This window comes from Ahaetulla prasina, chromosome 2 (assembly GCF_028640845.1).
Source record: "Ahaetulla prasina isolate Xishuangbanna chromosome 2, ASM2864084v1, whole genome shotgun sequence".
In the NCBI taxonomy this organism is placed as follows: domain Eukaryota; kingdom Metazoa; phylum Chordata; class Lepidosauria; order Squamata; family Colubridae; genus Ahaetulla; species Ahaetulla prasina.
This window is the reverse complement of record NC_080540.1, coordinates 10,485,978-10,506,096: the sequence shown is the minus strand read 5'-3', so window position 1 is coordinate 10,506,096 and position 20,119 is coordinate 10,485,978. Positions and strand designations below refer to the sequence as shown.

The window sequence follows — 20,119 nt, the reverse complement described above, 5'->3', positions numbered from 1 at the left end:
TTTCCTTTCTTTCCTTGGTGTCATATTTTAGTGCACATCTTTATCGTGTCTCATTATGATTGGGAGTTGGAAACCTTTGCAATGATCCCAAATTCTCTGAATCTCTTACAAGGCTATATAAAAATATAAGATAAAATTAAATAAAGCCAACCTAAGAGTCAGAGGGGATGGTATACAGCAGGGCTGGCCCACGGGCCGGATGCATTACGCGCTGGCCACACCCACGCCCTGTTTAGTGAAGGGGGGAAAAGTCCCAATATGTCACAGGATGCTGCCGTGACCACGTGAGTTTGACACCCCTGGTCTACAGGATGAGTTCAAAAGCTGTAAGTTCCCAATCGCAGGAACAGTCCGTTTCCTCAGAATCAAACTTTGAAGCTCAGATTGAAATAAGTAACATCTCATACCCTATACAACAGGAGCGCACACATACCAGTTGGTAGCAGTGGTGGGTTTCAAATTTTTTTACTACCGGTTCTGTGGGTGTGGCTTGGTGGGCATGGCATGGTTTGATAGGTATGGCAGGGGAAGGATACTGCAAAATCCCCATTTCCTCCTGGTCAGCTGGGACTCGGGAGGCAGAGAATAGATGAGGATGGGGCCAATCAGAATTTTTACTACTGGTTCTCCGAACTCAAAATTTCCACTACCGGTTCTCCGGAAGTGGTCAGAACCTGCTGAAACCCACCTCTGGTTGGCAGGGGCACACCAAGCCCCTTGTAGGGGAGTCAAAAATTGTCTTCCTCTGTGACTTCTCTGAGGAAACACTGTTGATGGTAAGAGCCCCCCAGAACACCAAGTTAGAAGGACAGCAATTATGCTGCGGAAAAAGTGAACCCAAGTCTCTTTGGAATGGCAGTCAATGCCTGGTGATTTAAATCAGGGGTCTCCAACCTTGGCCACTTTAAGCCTGGAGGACTTCAACTCCCAGACTTTCCCAACTTTCTGGGAGTTGAAGTCCGCCAGGCTTAAAGTGACCAAGATTGGAGACCCCTGATTTAAAGGATTAATCATTGCTGGTTTCTTGACAGCAACATACGGACTGTCATTTCCTTCAGCGTGTTTCTCTTATCTCACTCACACAGCGCTGTGAATATCGCAAACATCTCAGCGAGAGCAACCTGGCAGTCAAAGGGGGAGGAAGACAGAGAAAAGGAAGAAGTGTAAAGGAGGACAATATTGGGGCCAAAACCTGCCAAATCACTTGCAAGAATCAACATCTATTAAGCATGCAAACAATCACTGCACACTGGATTCCAGCAAAGCATTGGCAGCTTTTTGAGCAGCCCTGACCTAAAGGAGAACCACAGCTTACATACCAGTGATGGGTAACTTTTTCCCAGACTGAGTTTCCTAAGCACATTCGTGCGTGTTTGAATGTATGTGCATGCACCTGAACCCCAAAATGCAATGCATGCACAGCCCCCATGCATGCCTCCTGCCCCCCACTCATAGAATAGAATAGAATAGAATTTTCTACTGGCCAAGTGTGATTGGAAACACAAGGAATTTGTCTTGGTGCATATGCTCTCAGTGCACATAAAAGAAAAGATACGTTCATCAAGGTACAACATTTGCAACACAATTGATGGTCAATATATCAATATAAATCATAAGGATTGCCAGCAACAAAGTTACAGTCATACAGTCATAAGTGGAAAGAGATTGGTGATGGGAACGATGAGAAGATTAATAGTAGTGCAGATTTAGTAAATAGTTTGACAGCGTTGAGGGAATTATTTGTTTAGCAGAGTGATGGCCTTCGGGAAAAAACTGTTCTTGTGTCTAGTTGTTCTGGTGTGCAGTGCTCTATAGCGTCGTTTTGAGGGTAGGAGTTGAAACAGTTTATGTCCTGGATGTGAGGGATCTGTAAATATTTTCATGGCCCTCTTCTTGATTCGTGCAGTATACAGGTCCTCAATGGAAGGCAGGTTGGTAGCAATTATTTTTTCTGCAGTTCTAATTATCCTCTGAAGTCTGTGTCTTTTTTGTTGGGTTGCGCGCGCAGAGCCCCCTATATGCTCCCCATGCCTCATGCCCCAGGCATCCGAGTGCAGCCCCCTGCATGCCCCCTGCACATGGACACGTGGCCCCCCACATGTGCCCCACCCCCCGCATATGCACACGCACCTCTGCATGCACCCCTTCCCCACACACATGCACGGAAGAGACCTGAAGACCCAGTTGGCCGGCAGGAAGCACACACACATGCGCAGCGGAGCTGAGGCAATGGCTCACATGCCCACAGAAAGGGTGCTGTGTGCATGCCATAGATTTTCCATCACAGTTATATACTGTTGGCCCACTACATTAGAAAGATATAGAAATAGATAGGAACCCTATAGAGTACAGCATGATGTTGGAATATTTTTGATAATCCCATTTGGGAAACATTATTGATCCCTGCATAGAAAGTCAGCAGGGCACCAATGCTCTCTGTGAGAGATATGGTCAGGGAATGTAAACACCTTGACCCACTGGTCCAAAAATTCCTTTTCTGATTCTTCCCCCAGTGCCCACTCAGGCCCAATTCAGCTTGTCAAAGTTTACTTACAAGGCTTTAAGCACTCTATACAAGTATTTGAGTGCAGGGGCAGCTCAGACGGTTGCTAGTGAATATAACTCTATGATCTGTGTGTGGATAATCACCGGGGACTTTGCATGACTGAGTGGAGAACACAAACTGTATCTCCCTGCTTTGAGCCCAGCACTGGGTTGTTGTTTTTGTGTCACAACAGTATACGCAAGCATCAACATAAATCAACAAAATATCATATAAGCATATATATGAGCAAAAGTATGTAATAATTGTATTAATATAATATAATATAATATAACAACAGAATTGGAAGGGACCTTGGAGGCCTTCTAGTCCAACCCCCTGCCCAGGCAGGAAACCCTACACCATCTCAGTCAGATGGTTATCCAACATTTTCTTAAAAATTTCCAGTGTTGGAGCATTCACAACTTCTGCAGGCAAGTCGTTCCACTTATTAATTGTTCTAACTGTCAGGAAATTTCTCCTTAGTTCTAAGTTGCTTCTTTCCTTGATCAGTTTCCACCCATTGCTTCTTGTTCTACCCTCAGGTGCTTTGGAGAACAGCCCGACTCCCTCTTCTTTGTGGCAACCCCTGAGATATTGGAACACTGCTATCATGTCTCCCCTGGTCCTTCTTTTTATTAAACTAGACATACCCAGTTCCTGCAACCATTCTTCTATGTTTTAGCCTCCAGCCCCCTAATCATCTTTGTTGCTCTTCTCTGCACTCTTTCTAGAGTCTTAACATCTTTTTTTACATCGTGGCAACCAAAACATATTAATTTGATATAATGAAAGGAAACAATAGGATCGAAACGGTAGGCACTTTTGTGCTCTTATGCACGCCCCTTATAGTCCTCTTAGGAATGGGGTGAGGTCAGTGGTAGAGTGTCACCCACCCTTTTCCTATGTAGCACAGACTAAAGAAAATGCCTTGGGAAACTCCATTACTAAAGAGGTGTGGGGGAGGGGAACATCTCCCATGTCTGCAGCACACATATCTAGGTGGCTCAGTGGCTAAGACACTGAGCTTGCCGATCAGAAAGCTCGGCAGTTCGAATCCCTAGTACAAGTCTCCTGAATGAGCGGGGGAGAGGGGTTGGAGTAGATGAATTCCAAGGTCCCTTCCAACTCGGTTATTTATTTATTTATTTATTTATTTATTTATTTATTTAATTATTTATTTATTTATTTATTTATTTATTTATTTATTTTGTCACAACAGTATATATAAGCATAAGCATGAAAATAACTATATAATATATAAGCATATATATAAGCATAAGTATGTAATAACTATATTAACTGGATATAATGACAGGAATCAATAGGACAGGAACGGTAGGCAAGGCACGTTTGTGCTCTTATGCACGCCCCTTACGGATCTCTTAGGAATGGGGTGAGGTCAATAGTACAGAAGGTACTGTTACACAGAAGAGGCTCAGATACACACTACGTTCATTCACAAAAATAGAAGAAGGGTAGGGGGTGGATGGAGAGAAGATAAAGCACAATCAGAAGTGCAAGATTTCTTTATTACGTCCAGTTTCAGTGGGGAGAGGTGGAGTGATAAGCGTGTTCTTCTACACTTGATCCCTTGGTCTGCTCTCCGAAGCCGCAGTCTTCAATGCTTCCATGCTGGCTCAGGAATTCTGGGAGCTGAAGTCCACAAGTTATAAAGTGGGGAGGGGCCTATCGTTCCCTATCCCTGCGTTAAGGAGTCGCCTCTTCTCGTAGAGCAGGGGTGTCCAAACTTGGCAACTTTAAGACCTGTGGACTTCAACTCCCAGAATTCCTCAGCCACCAAAGCTCAGCCACCAAAGCTGGCTAAGGAATTCTGGGAGCTGAAGTCCACAAGTCTTCAAGTTGCCAAGTTTGGACACTCCTAGAGAATTCCCCACCACCACCTTTTGTTTGCCCCGCCCGCCCCCTGCGCTCCTGGTCCAATCCTTCTCTTGCAGCATCGTAGCCCACATGTTGCCCCGCCCCGCGAGAGGATCTCCGCAGCATAGCCTGGGGAAGGAACGGGAGGTCCCTGAAATTCAGCTCCCAGCCCCCTTTCCTGCCTCCTTTCTGGGCGCAAGAGGAAAGCTCTCTGCGTTTTAACCCTTTTGCTGGGAGTTCGATCCTAGGTAGAGGAAGATGTAGAATCTCCTGCTTGGGCAGGAGATTGGACTAGATCGGGGGTCTCCAACCTTGGGAACTTTAAGCCTGGTGGACTTCAACTTCCAGAATTCCCTAGCCAGCTTTGAAGACTTAAACCCCTGGACTATTTGATCTGCAACTCTGTTAAAAAAAAAAGCCAAAGGATGGAAAGCAAGCAAGAAAGCAAGGTTTTTTTAGCTGGGGAATTTTGCCTTTTCTTTTGTTGGAAGAAATGTCCATCTGGATTTAGTTCCAAATGGGGAAAAAGACACTGAAAACATGGAGACTGCTTGGAAAGATGGTTTAATAGAATTTTTTTTTATATAGAATTTTTTTTATTGGCCAAGTGTGATTGGACACACAAGGAATTTGTCTTTGGTGCATATGCTCTCAGTGTACATAAAAGAAAAGATACCTTCATCAAGAATTATAAGAATAGAATAGAATAGAATAGAATAGAATTTTATTGGCCAAGTGTGATTGGACACACAAGGAATTTGTCTTGGTGCATATGCTCTCAGTGTACATAAAAGAAAAGATACGTTCATCAAGGTACAACATTTACAACACAATTGATGGTCAATATATCAATATAAATCATAAGGATTGTCAGCAACAAGTTATAGTCATACAGTCATAAGTGGAAAGAGATTGGTGATGGGAACTATGAAACGATTAATAGTAGTGCAGATTCAGTAAATAGTCTGACAGTGTTGAGGGAATTATTTGTTTAGCAGAGTGATGGCCTTCGGGAAAAAACTGTTCTTGTGTCTAGTTGTTCTGGTGTGCAGTGCTCTATAGCGTCGTTTTGAGGGTAGGAGTTGAAACAGTTTATGTCCAGGATGCGAGGGATCTGCAAATATTTTCACGGCCCTCTTCTTGATTTGTGCAGTATACAGGTCCTCAATGGAAGGCAGGTTGGTAGCAATTATTTTTTCTGCAGTTCTAATTATCCTCTGAAGTCTGTGTTTTTCTTGTTGGGTTGCAGAACCGAACCAGACAGTTATAGAGGTGCAAATGACAGACTCAATAATTCCTCTGTAGAATTGGATCAGCAGCTCCTTGGGCAGTTTGAGCTTACTGAGTTGGCGCAGAAAGAACATTTCTGGTACAACAGGGTACAACACTTAATGATAGTCATAGGCTACAATTAAGCGATCAGGAAGCAATCAATCAAAAGAAGAAGGAGGAGGAGAATAGAATAGAATAGAATAGAATAGAATAGAATAGAATAGAATAGAATAGAATAGAATAGAATAGAATAGAATAGAATAGAATAGATTTTTTTATTGGCCAAGTGTGATTGGACACACAGGGAATTTGTCTTGGTGCATATGCTCTCAGTGTCCATAAAATAAAAGATACCTTCATCAAGAATTATAAGGTACAACACTTAATGATAATCATAGGGTACAAATAAGCAATCAGGAAACAATCAAAAGGAGGAGGAGGAAGAGTGGGAGAAAAAGAAGAAGAATAGAATAGAATAGAATAGAATAGAATAGAATAGAATAGAATAGAATAGAATAGAATAGAATAGAATAGAATAGAACAGAATTTTTATTGGCCAAGTGTGATTGGACACACAAGGAATTTGTCTTGGTGCATATGCTCTCAGTGTACATAAAAGAAAAGATACGTTCATCAAGGTACAACATTTACAACACAAATGATGGTCAATATATCAATATAAATCATAAGGATTGCCAGGAACAAAGTTACAGTCATACAGTCATAAGTGGAAAGAGATTGGTGATGGGAACGATGAGAAGATTAATAGTAGTGCAGATTCAGTAAATAGTCTGACAGTGTTGAGGGGATTATTTGTTTAGCAGAGTGATGGCCTTCGGGAAAAAACTGTTCTTGTGTCTAGTTGTTCTGGTGTGCAATGTTCTGCAGTGTCGTTTTGAGGGTAGGAGTTGAAACAGTTTATGTCCTGGATGTGAGGGATTTGTAAATATTTTCATGGCCCTCTTTCTGATTCGTGCAGTATACAGGTCCTCGATGGAAGGCAGGTTGGTAGCAATTGTTTTTTCTGCAGTTCTAATTATCCTCTGAAGTCTGTGTCTTTCTTGTTGGGTTGCAGAACCGAACCAGACAGTTATAGAGGTGCAAATGACAGACTCAATAATTCCTCTGTAGAATTGGATCAGCAGCTCCTTGGGCAGTTTGAGCTTACTGAGTTGGCGCAGAAAGAACATTTCTGGTACAACAGGGTACAACACTTAATGATAGTCATAGGCTACAATTAAGCGATCAGGAAGCAATCAATCAAAAGAAGAAGAATAGAATAGAATAGAATAGAATAGAATAGAATAGAATAGAATAGAATAGAATAGAATAGAATAGAATAGAATAGAATAGAATAGAATTTTATTGGCCAAGTGTGATTGGACACACAAGGAATTTGTCTTGGTGCATATGCTCTCAGTGTGCATAAAATAAAAGATACCTTCATCAAGAATTATAAGGTACAACACTTAATGATAATCATAGGGTACAAATAAGCAATCAGGAAACAATCAAAAGGAGGAGGAGGAAGAGTGGGAGAAAAAGAAGAAGAATAGAATAGAATAGAATAGAATAGAATAGAATAGAATAGAACAGAATTTTTTATTGGCCAAGTGTGATTGGACACACAAGGAATTTGTCTTGGTGCATATGCTCTCAGTGTGCATAAAAGAAAAGATACGTTCATCAAGGTACAACATTTACAACACAAATGATGGTCAATATATCAATATAAATCATAAGGATTGCCAGGAATAAAGTTACAGTCATACAGTCATAAGTGGAAAGAGATTGGTGATAGGAACGATGAGAAGATTAATAGTAGTGCAGATTTAGTAAATAGTCTGACAGTGTTGAGGGAATTATTTGTTTAGCAGAGTGATGGCCTTCGGGAAAAAACTGTTCTTGTGTCTAGTTGTTCTGGTGTGCAGTGCTCTATAGCGTCATTTTGAGGGTAGGAGTTGAAACAGTTTATGTCCTGGATGTGTGGATCTGTAAATATTTTCACAGCCCTCTTCTTGATTCGTTCAGTATACAGGTCTTCAGTGGAAGGCAGGTTGATAGCAATTATTTTTTCTGCAGTTCTAATTATCCTCTGAAGTCTGTGTTTTTCTTGTTGGGTTGCAGAACCGAACCAGACAGTTATAGAGGTGCAAATGACAGACTCAATAATTCCTCTGTAGAATTGGATCAGCAGCTCCTTGGGCAGTTTGAGCTTACTGAGTTGGCGCAGAAAGAACATTTCTGGTACAACAGGGTACAACACTTAATGATAGTCATAGGCTACAATTAAGCGATCAGGAAGCAATCAATCAAAAGAAGAAGGAGGAGGAGAATAGAATAGAATAGAATAGAATAGAATAGAATAGAATAGAATAGAATAGAATAGAATAGAATAGAATAGAATAGAATAGAATAGATTTTTTTATTGGCCAAGTGTGATTGGACACACAGGGAATTTGTCTTGGTGCATATGCTCTCAGTGTCCATAAAATAAAAGATACCTTCATCAAGAATTATAAGGTACAACACTTAATGATAATCATAGGGTACAAATAAGCAATCAGGAAACAATCAAAAGGAGGAGGAGGAAGAGTGGGAGAAAAAGAAGAAGAATAGAATAGAATAGAATAGAATAGAATAGAATAGAATAGAATAGAATAGAATAGAATAGAATAGAATAGAATAGAACAGAATTTTTTATTGGCCAAGTGTGATTGGACACACAAGGAATTTGTCTTGGTGCATATGCTCTCAGTGTGCATAAAAGAAAAGATACGTTATCAAGGTACAACATTTACAACACAAATGATGGTCAATATATCAATATAAATCATAAGGATTGCCAGGAACAAAGTTACAGTCATACAGTCATAAGTGGAAAGAGATTGGTGATGGGAACGATGAGAAGATTAATAGTAGTGCAGATTTAGTAAATAGTGTGACAGTGTTGAGGGAATTATTTGTTTAGCAGAGTGATGGCCTTTGGGAAAAAACTGTTCTTGTGTCTAGTTGTTCTGGTGTGCAATGTTCTATAGTGTCGTTTTGAGGGTAGGAGTTGAAACAGTTTATGTCCTGGATGTGAGGGATCTGTAAATATTTTCACGGCCCTCTTCTTGATTCGTGCAGTATACAGGTCCTCAATGGAAGGCAGGTTGGTAGCAATTATTTTTTCTGCAGTTCTAATTATCCTCTGAAGTCTCTGTCTTTCTTGTTGGGTTGCAAAACCGAACCAGACAGTTATAGAGGTGGAAATGACAGACTCAATAATTCCTCTGTAGAACTGAATCAGCAGCTCCTTGGGCAGTTTGAGCTTACTGAGTTGGCGCAGAAAGAACATTCTTTGTTGTCTTTTTTTGATGATGTTTTTGATGTTAGCTGTCACATGGTTTCAGTTTCTGAACACAAAAATGGGCCGAGATGCTGAGTGTGCCCTGGCTTTATGCCGTCTCTGAACTTTGAACTTCCTGGGGCAGAGGAAGAGTACCCCAACTGGTTGTCAGACTCCCAGGGGGTGGGGGTCTTAGCTAGCCTTGCTGGCTGATATAACCTTTCCAGGTGCCATGTGGTGAGATTCTGTTTGTAGTTGGGTCCTGTTGTGTCTCGTTCGCTTTCCCCGAGGCTGGGCCCGTTTTATCTTCTTCCGAACGCTGAGGAATGTCCTAGCATGCCTCCAGGACCCAGCCCTGGCTCCATGCCCAGACAGGTTGAGGAAGAAGAAGTGCTTCCAGCCCCCAGCCCTGGCTCCATGCCCAGGCAAACGGAGCAACTAGATCCCTCCCCCTCCCCCACAGTATGTGAGCCTGAGGAAGGTCAATTACCAACAGCTGGAGATTGGAGTGACCCTCGCTTCAGGAGAATTGATAGGCGCATCAACAGAAGGAAGGGAGGGGCAGGCCTGGATAAGTGCTGAGTCATGGAGCCACACCCCACATGGCCTATATAAAGGATCTGCTTTCTGGCAGTCTCTGAGTCAGGCAAAGTCTACTTTATCTTGCTGAAGTCAGTTCCTGGTCTCCTGCCTGCCTTGAGAACTTTGCTAGGACTTTGGCAGAGCTGCAGAGGCACGCCTGATTCGGATTTCCCATCAGCGGAGGAGTGGGACACGACAGGTCCTATTGTGTTGCAGATGATGGTCCATTGGCAAAGGTGGAGGGGTGGAATTGGGTTTCTGCCTCTGGCCCATTGACAAAGGTAGTGGGGGAGGCAGGAAGGTGGGAACATGTTTCTCCATTTCTCATCCAGAGAAAGATATTCTGCCTTTTTAATATTTCCCAAAATATCTCATTCTTCTAGGAGAGGGGTGGGTGCTAACTTCCTACACTTTAACATCTAACCTGATAAAACCATGTCAGGAGGAATCTGGTAGCGCCTTGTCTAACCCCTTGTGTCAATAGGCGCAGCTGCTGCAAAAGCGTTTTCACAAAATTTCTTAAGTCTGCAAAGGAGCACTTGGATGCCTTCTGATTTTGGCCACGGGGAATGGCCATTCCTCTGGGGAATGCCTTGTTCTGAGTAGGAAGATCCATTTCCTAGCTTTCTCCCGTTCTAAGGGTTTTCATTTTTCAATGTTGCGCCCAAAATACAAGCAGATTCACCTTTTTTGCTGGTGAAATTATGTATCATCAAATATATCCTTATCATTTATATTGATAATGTTTCCTGATTGTTTATTTGTAGCCTATGACTATCATTAAGTGTTGTAAGTGTTGTACCTTGATGAAGGTATCTTTTCTTTTATTTATTTATTTATTTATTTATTTGATTTTTATACCGCCCTTCTCCGGAAGGACTCAGGGCGGTGTACAGGCAAAAATAAAACAGATAATACAATATACAATGTATATATTTTATGTACACTGAGAGCATATGTACCAAGACAAATTCTTTGTGTGTCCAATCACACTTGGCCAATAAAAATTCTATTCTATTCTATTCTATTCTATTCTATTTTATAGCTGTAGCTCCTGGAGAGAGATAATACGTATATGTATATATGTGGGTACTGTTGGAAGAAAAATCTGGTCCGGTTCCCAGCCAGGAGAAAGAAGCTGGAAATAAAATGGAGGCCAATCGAAAAGGATTCCGTTTGTTGATGAGCAGAACCAACAACAGCATGGAGTTCTGGGAAAGCTGACAAAATGGCTGAATGAGTGGATGGATCTTTATAGGTTTCTGTGACTTTGGACTCGGGATTGTGCAATGAAGAGGTTTTGTGTCTTTTGCTATTTCAATCCTGGTGGGTTAATCCTATTATGCCCGAAAAGGTCACATCTTGTCCTCATAATTTGGGTGGGGGAATGCAAATTTTAAACCCATCAACTGGAGCTGAAGGTGTGTTTTTTGTGTGAATAGGCTGGCCTGGATTTCTTAATGGGCACAAAATCTCCATCTCTAAAGACTTCAGGCATGTGCTGGAAGCTGTTGGGGCTGCTTTCTGCCTTTGGTAAGATTTTTTTTCTCCATGTCTCCTTTGGGGAAATATAATATTCTGCCTCTTTTCATTTTCTGGGGGAAGGGCCATGATTACATCTTACAGTACACTCTCCCATTTTGATCTAACTTTAGAGCAAGGTGGGGTATTAATTGATGAAATGATCCCAAGAGCTTCCGCAAGATGAAAGGACCAGGTGTGCCCACGGAAATCGACTGGAGGCTTTCAAGAAGAGACTGGACAGTCTGTTGTCTGAAATGATATAGGGCCGTGAACGTGCCAGAGGTGCCACTCAGAGCCCTCTCTATGGGCACATGCGTTGTTGCCAGCTGCTCTTCTGGTTTCCGGAGCCCTCCAGCTGGTCTTCGCAGGTACCGGAGTGCCAGAAAATGACCTGAAACAGGCCCGAAAGACAGGCAAAAATGGCCACAAAACAGGCCTTTTTACAGGTCATTTTGGGGGGCCGTTCTCAGGCCATTTTTGGGCTGCTTTCTGCCTTTGGTAAGATTTTTTTCTCCATGTCTCCTTTGGGGAAATATAATATCCTGCCTCTTTTCATTCTCTGGGGGCAGGGCCATGATTACATCTTACAGTACACTCTCACTTTTTGATCTAACTTTAGAGCAAGGTGGGGTATTAATTGATGAAATGATCCCAAGAGCTTCCGCAAGATGAAAGGACCAGGTGTGCCCACGGAAATCGACTGGAGGCTTTCAAGAAGAGACTGGACAGTCTGTTGTCTGAAATGATATAGGGCCGTGAGCGTGCCAGAGGTGCCACTCAGAGCCCTCTCTATGGGCACATGCGCTGTTGCCAGCTGCTCTTCTGGTTTCCGGAGACCTCCAGCTGGTCTTCGCAGGTGCCGGAGTGCCAGAAAATGACCTGAAACAGGCCCGAAAGACAAGCAAAAAATGGCCAAAAAACAGGTCATTTTGGAGGGCCGTTCTCAGGCCATTTTTGGGCTGTTTTGGGGGGCCTTTTCAGACCATTTTTCGGAAACAACAGCCTGAAAACGCCCCCCAAAAATGGCCTGAAAATGGCCAAAAAACAGGCCATTTTGGGGGCCATTTTCCAGGCTATTTTCTTGGGCCATTTCTTAGGCCATTTTTGGCCACAAAAACAACTGAAAATGGTCCCAAAAATTCACAAAATACATGCATGTATGCGCCAGCCAGCTGGTCTTTGGATTTCTAGTTCTCCAGCACATTCACAAGAATGCAGTTTGGGCACTTGGTGCCGAAAAGATTCACCATCACTGATATAGGATCTCCTGCCTTGAGCAGGAGGGGTTGGACTAGAAGACCTCTAATGTCTCTGATACTTTATCTAAATACAGATAGTCAACTTACAACCATTGAGCCCAAACTTTCACTGGCTAAGTGAGACATCTGTTAAGTGAGTTTGACTCCATTCTACAACTTTTCTTGTCACAGTTGTTAAGTGAATCATTGCCGTTGTTAAATTAGTCACACGGTTGTTAATAGGGGAATCTGGCTTCCCTATTGAATTTGCTGGTCAAAAGGTCACCAAAGAGAAGCACATGACTCCAGGACACTTGAACCGTCATAAATAGGAGTATTTTGCCAAGCATCTGAATTTTGATCATGTGACCATAGGGGATGGTGCAATGGTTGTGTGAAAAAGAGTCATAAATAACCTTTTTTCAGTCCTGTTGAATGGCGACTAAATGAACTGTCGTAAATTGAGGACTACCTGTAAGAAAAAAGGCAAGAAATACTGTGGCAAACCACGCTGATGACATCCTGATTAACGTAGTCCTCACTTAACAACAGCCGTTGGAATCAACAAGTCCATTCCTGACCGGTGCGATCATTAAATATGTCCTCACTTAACCACACCAACTTACAACATCTGTTCTAGCTGTGGTCATTAAGCAAATCACGGTGTTCTATTTAGTGCAATGTAACATAACAGTGACTTGTAACTTTCTGTCAATTTCGTGTGTTGGAAGCCAATTGTGAAGGTTCCAAATGGCGATTCCATGACTGTGGGACACCGCAACTCCTAACCATAAGACGATGAGACATGATAAACACGTGCATTAACAAGATACTATAGAGGAATGAAATAATGTGTAACTGATAGCTATAAATTGTAATGCATATAGAAATTAGTTAGTAATATATAAAATGTATGTGTATATAGTTGATTAAAAGATAAAATAGATATTACCAAAGATGCCGGTATCGGAAAGCTGTAAAAATGTAACAACGATTTTAAAGATGTAAATGCTGAATAAAAGTTATTTTAAAAATAAAAATTAAAAAAAGCATGCGCATTAACATGACAAGAAGGAAAGAAAGGAAAATTGATTAAATATAAATTTACTATTTTAAAGTTTAGAAATTTCACACGTTTAAATTCAAAGTAAGTAGGAGCTTGAGACTCGGGCCGAAAGAGCCCCTTGGATCCACCACACGCCAGTCCTCAAAGAGATCACGTGCAACATGACCTACTAAAAAAATTGTAACCGATTTTTTTGAATTGTGTACATTTCAGAACAATTTTGGAATTCTCTGGCGTCTTCCAATCCCAGCAAAATCAGGATCATTTGTCTCCATAGATAAAATGTCACTTATGCTGCTACAAATAATATTCCTCTCTTTTTATTTGAAGAATTTTTTAAAAAAATATTAAGGCGTCCTGGGAGAGAAGTGAAAGAAAGGGAAACGTCTCTCCATGTGATGGGAAGAGAGCTTTGCATTAGCTTGTCCCAATGGCTACAGAAATGATAACACTTTCCTTTGTTTTTCTTTCTGAGAAGCTATTCATGATTCTTACGCAATGCTCCTTTAGAAATGAAAAATCTACTGTACAATTTTTTTTTCTCACATCTCCCCACCAAGTGGGGGAGGGACCATAAAAGTATCAGTCCCTTGGTGCTGCTCTCACTCCCCAGCCGTCAAAGGCTAATAAGGACACATCTCTAAGCAAAGGATATCGCAGCAGGAGTTGCGAATAAACCACGAGGTCATGTGCACAAAACCACAATACTTTTTTCTCCTCAATATTCCTACAGCTCTTCTCCATGAAGGTCACCTGCAGGGCAGAACAGCCTTTACTTCTGAAATTTTACACCGCTTTTGTCATTGCCCCAAAGTCCCCCGATATATTTGCTATTCATATGGTTTCTTCCACTTGAGTGCCTCATTCTTGACACAATCTGAAGAGACATGCTTGGTGCAGTGAATTCCTGGAGCTGTTAGGAAAAAATGAAGGTTGAAACTCCTCTACTTCTCTTTTCTTCTCGCTTTCTCCTTATATGAGGAGCCACAATCAATTAACTATAGTCCAAGTGCTCCAATCCCCAAGAGATGCTGGCTGGGGAATTCTGGGGCCGAAAATCTCGGAGGAACCCAGGGAGAAAAAGGCTGGGACTCTGTAGGTGGCATTTCTATCATCTCCCATGGTAAAAATACAAAGACCACTCCCAAAAAGATTTTTACATAATTACACAATTTCTTCAAAAATAAATATTCAGCAACTTCTTATGCTTAAGGCCAGATATCTTTCCTCCTTCCCATCTAATACCACAACATATTTCCCTACAAAAAGTCAAGCAAATTCTTTGTCAGTTTAGTCAGTTTCTCAGCTGGACTTACAAAGGGACTTTAGAAATGAAATTCAGGCCTTCTCTATACTCATCACTTTGGGCTGCATGTGGATTTTATTGTGTGCAATAAGGGTGGAATATTTCCTGAAGCACTGTCCACACTCAGGGCACTCGAATGGTTTCTCCCGTGTGTATAAGCACATGATTTATAAGGTTAGACCTACTACTGAGATCTTTCCCACAGTCTGGACACTCATAAGGTTTCTCTCCTGTGTGAGTCCTCTGGTGTGTCACAAGGTGGGATCTCTGACTAAAACTTTTCCCACAATAAGGGCATTCAAAGGGTTTCTCTCCTGTGAATCTTCTGGTGGCTAATGAGGCTAGAATTTCTAATGAATCTTTTCCCACAATCAGAACATTCAAAGGGTTTCTCTCCTGTGTGAGTCCTCTGGTGTGTCACCAGGTTGGAATTGGTACTGAAACTTTTACCACAATCAGGACATTCAAACGGTTTCTCTCCTGTATGAGTGCTCTGGTGTGAAACGAGGTGAGAATTATGAACGAAACTTTTCCCACAATCAGGACATTCAAACGGTTTCTCTCCTGTATGAGTGCTCTGGTGTGAAACGAGATGAGAATTTTGAACGAAACTTTTCCCACAATCAGGACATTCAAAGGGTTTCTCTCCTGTGTGAATCCTCTGGTGTCTCAGGAGCTGGGAACTCTTAGAAAAACGTTTTCCACAATCAGGACATTCAAAGGGTTTCTCTCCTGTGTGAGTCCTCTGGTGTATCACCAGGCTGGAATTCTTACTGAAACTTTTACCACAATCGGGACATTCAAAGGGTTTCTCTCCTGTGTGAGTCCTCTGGTGTATCACCAGGCTGGAACTGGTATTGAAAGTTTTCTCACAATAAGGGCATTCAAAGGGTTTCTCACCTGTGTGAATCCTCTGGTGTGTCACCAGGTTGGAATTGGTACTGAAACTTTTACCACAATCAGGACATTCAAACGGTTTCTCTCCTGTGTGAGTGCTCTGGTGTGAAACGAGATGAGAATTTTGAACGAAACTTTTCCCACAATCAGGACATTCAAAGGGTTTCTCTCCTGTGTGAGTCCTCTGATGTCTAAGGAGCTGGGAACTCTTAGAAAAACGTTTTCCACAATCAGAACATTCAAAGGCTTTCTCTCCTGTGTGATGCCTCTGGTGTATCACCAGGCTGGAACTGGTATTGAAACCTTTCTCACAATAAGGGCATTCAAAGGGTTTCTCACCTGTGTGAGTTCTCTGGTGTCTCAGAAGCTGGGAACTCTGAGAAAAACGTTTTCCACAATCAGAACATTCAAAGGGTTTCTCTCCTGTGTGACTCTTCTGGTGGCTAATGAGGCTAGAATTTCTAATGAAACTTTTCCCACAATCAGAACATTTAAAGGGTTTCTCTCCTGTGTGAGTTCTCTGGTGTGTCACCAGGTTGGAATTGGTACTGAAACTTTTACCACAATCAGGACATTCAAACGGTTTCTCTCCTGTGTGAGTTCTCTGGTGTATCACCAGGTTGGAATTGGTACTGAAACTTTTACCACAATCAGGACATTCAAAGGGTTTCTCTCCTGTGTGAGTTCTCTGGTGTACAATGAGGTGAGAATTCCGACTGAAACTATTCCCACACTCAAGACATTTACAAGGTTTCTCGCCTGTATGAATCCTCTGGTGACTAGTGAGGTTGGAATTTGTATTGAAATTTTTCCCACAAACAGGACATTCAAAGTGTTTCTCTCCTGTGTGAATCCTCTGGTGTATCATCATATTGCCGTGCTCGCTAAAGCATTTTCCTCATTGGGAGCACTAGTAAGGCTTCTCTCCTGTGAGGATCCTTCCATGAACAAAGGTTTTGCCACATTCAGAGTATTTGTATGGATTTTCTCTAGTTTGGATCCTTTCAGGCATAATCAGCCATGAGTTGCACGTTGCATCTTTCCTACAATAGGCAGGAGTATGGAACTTTTTCACAATAATAGATGATCCCTTCTTTAATGGTGCTTTGATTTCGTGGTGATTTTCTTCCTCCTGGACTGAGCCTGCAAAACTGTCTGCTCTAAGTGGTTTTCCAATTGACCTTTTCCTCCCCACTGACTTCCCTCTTTTGCTCAATGGAAAAATAATCGGCCTTAATGTACGCTTGAGTTTTACACACTTTGCTTTTTCCAGGTAGAAATCTCTTCTTCATTTTCTCTTGTTTCTCTCTCACCTGGCCAGGAAGTTTGTGTAGCTTTCTGAAGGAAATTGAAAATATTTTGATTTCCGGACTGATTCATTTTTCTTTTCAATGTTGCTTGTTATCCTCAGTTGTCCAGAGTGCTCTTATTGCCATCCTCTTTGTCTATAAGATTCAAATAAAAATGTATCTTTAATTGTGCATCAAATAGTTGCAGAACATGAAAAAAAAGAAAAAAAGCTTACATTACAATGGAAAAGCAAACATGCCACATTGCTACAATAATCTCATATTAATCATCATTCGTTTGACACATGGAAGACTATCCAGATCCAAGTTCAAATATCCATTCAATGATGAAATTCACTTGTTGACTGGGTGAATCAACAGATTCTTAGCAGTGCAAAGGGTTGTTTTCAAATACAGTCCAGTGAAAATTGCAGCCACCAGTTTCACAGCGTGCAGCCCCAGTGGGCTTCCATTTGGGGAGGGAAGGAACCTGCAGCAGCAGCAGCAGCTGACCTGCTTCAGCCCAGTTGCTTCTCTGCTTCCAGGCCGTGGAGGGAACCGAACAGCCCGACTTGCTCCCGGACTCTCCTCCCACCTGCTGCCCTCAACTCACCTGCCAGATGCTGCTTCGACCCTGGGAAGAGCAGAAAAGCCGCTCTGCACACCACCTTTCTCCCCTGAGCGATCCGGAAGAGGAAGTTCCTCTGCGCTTCGCCTCTCCTCCCATCCTTTCTAGCAATGCAGTACTCGATGGTTTAAAAACGCCTTTTTTAAGCGCAAGCACGGCGTAGATTGTTTTCTAGGCACAGATTTTGCCTGACTGCCATCTAGCGACAGGAGGTGGAAAAACACGCTTGTCCAGTCTCCACCAATGCGTTTGGAAGATGTTTCCACTGATTACATGGCAGCAGGTCGTTTTCGACTCCTAGCAACCGACCTTTGCAACTCAGCCAAGTGAAATAGTGAAACGTGACGCTACTTAGCTTCGTTTTTGGAGCTTTTGGGTCAGTCTTGATGCCTTGGCTTGCAGTTTCCTTGGCAAGGGTTTTTGGAAGGGGTTTCCCCCCTTTCCTGCTTCCTAGACCTAAGAGGACTGGCCAAAGTTTTGCCCTTCAGGTGGGACTGGAACTGAGCGTTTCTCTGTCTCTAACCTGGTGCCTTCACCCATACACCAAAATGGATCTTCTTCCTCCCCACAAAATATACCCATTGACCTGTTCCTGCTGCTCCAACAGCAAATTCAAGATGGCAGCTTTCGAGATCACTCACTCATTCAATCAGCTCAATTAATCAGAATAGAGCTGGGAGGGACCTTGGAGGTCTTCTAGTCTGGCCCCCTGCTCAAGCAGGAGACCCTGTAGCATTTCAGAGAAGTGACTGTCCGGTCTCCTTTTAAAAACTTCCAGGGATGAAGCACCCAGAACCCCTGAAGACAAACTGTTCCAGTGGTTTATTGTTCTCACTGTTGGGAAATTTTAATCCCACCAGCTGGAGCTGAAGGTGTTTTGTTTGTGAATAGGCTGGCCTGGATTTCTTAATGGGCACAAAACAGCCACCTCTAAAGACTTCAGGCATCTGCTAGAAGTTGTTGTGGGTTCTTTCTGCCTTTGTTAAGATTTTTTTTCTCCTTTGGGGAAATATTATATTTTGACTCTTTTAATATTCTCCAAAATATTTCATTCTCGGGGTGGGGGTGGAGTTCGTGATTACTTCTCACACTGACACCCACACCAATTTACAATATCTGTTCTAACTGAGGTCATTAAGCAAATCCACCTTGTTTTGTTCAGTGCAATGTACCATGAGTGTGACTTACAACTTCCTGTCAATGTTGTTTGTTGGAAGCCGATTGTGACGGTTCCAAATGGTGATTCTATGCCTGTGGGACACCACAAGTATTGTAATTGCAAGCCAGTAACCCAAGTAATTTAGATGGCCACAACATTGAGGAACACTTGTAAGTCTACTTTGTCAGCACCATTGTAAGTGATGGGCAAGAACTGTCTATAAAACTGAACATGGATGATGCACCACTAGGAAATCTTGTGTTTGTTTGTTTGCTAGGGATAGAAGTTTAAAAAAATCACAGAAGGTAGCAGTGGCATTATCAGTTCTCTATAGTTTCCAAGAAAATAAAATGTCCATAAAATCACAACAAGGCAACCCTAATATAAAGGATAACCAGTTTTAAAGCATGCACCACCAATGGAATAAAATCTGGGTAATGAATAAGTAGTGCAGCACCCGCTCCTCTTCTAGAACATGGCTCTCCAACCTTGGCAACTTTAAGCCTTGTGGACTTCAACTCCCAGCAAAGCTGGCTGAGCGATTCTGGGAGTTGAAGTCCACAAGGTTGAAGTCCACAAAGTTGAAGTTGTCAAGGTTGGAGACCCCTGTTCTAGAAGAATGAAATATTTTGAGAAATATTAAAAAGGCAGAATATTATATTTCCCTGGAGGGAGAAAGCAGTCCCCACCTTCCTTAATAGCCCATAGCAGATGTCAGCACTTAAGAGAGAAAGAGATAAATAGCTCTATTCATAAGCAAATACTGTCAACCATTTAGCTGGTCTGGCTAAAGCCATTTTGAGACTTCAGTGCTGCCATATTAGAGCAAAGGACAGGGAGGGAGGGTGTTGTGTTGAGCCGGGGCCCCTGCCAGAAATTGATTCGGAAAGTGAGGGGGAAGGGCTATCAGGACTTACCTCTAGAGCACCGGCTTCCCTGGCTCAGCTCCAGGAGCCAGAGGCAGGCCAGGTGGAGGAGATAATGAGGCCTCCGTCCCCTGACTCTTTTCCCCCCTCAGGCCACGCCTCCAGACCCGGCTGATGGCAATCAGGCAGGAGAGGCAGGAATAACAGAAGCAGGTGTGGGGCAGGCCTAGGAAGTGCTGAGTCATGGAGCCACATCCCACATAGTATAAAAGCAGCAAGGGCTGCTATACCACTTCGTTGCAAGCAAATCAACTGCTTAGAAGGAGAGAACTAGAGCTGAAGTACTGTTTGTTCCTGGTTTCCTGGTTGTCTCATCGGCATCAAGAGAGATAACAGTACACTTGGCAGATGCTCGCTAGTTTGCTGCCAGAGCTGATAGTTGCTGGCTAATTAAATCATCACTCATGTCTCCCGGACTGAGGTGAGGGGGACAGAACATCTTGCTCACCACCCCAAACGAAACCATCTACCTATCAAG

General features: G+C 42.5%; 1 pseudogene; it reads right to left on the bottom strand.

The window, feature by feature from the left end:
* Positions 1–12,461: 12,461 nt before the first annotated feature.
* LOC131193477 (zinc finger protein 420-like) lies at positions 12,462–17,638 on the bottom strand (annotated as a pseudogene).
* Between the last annotated feature and the right edge of the window lie 2,481 nt (positions 17,639–20,119).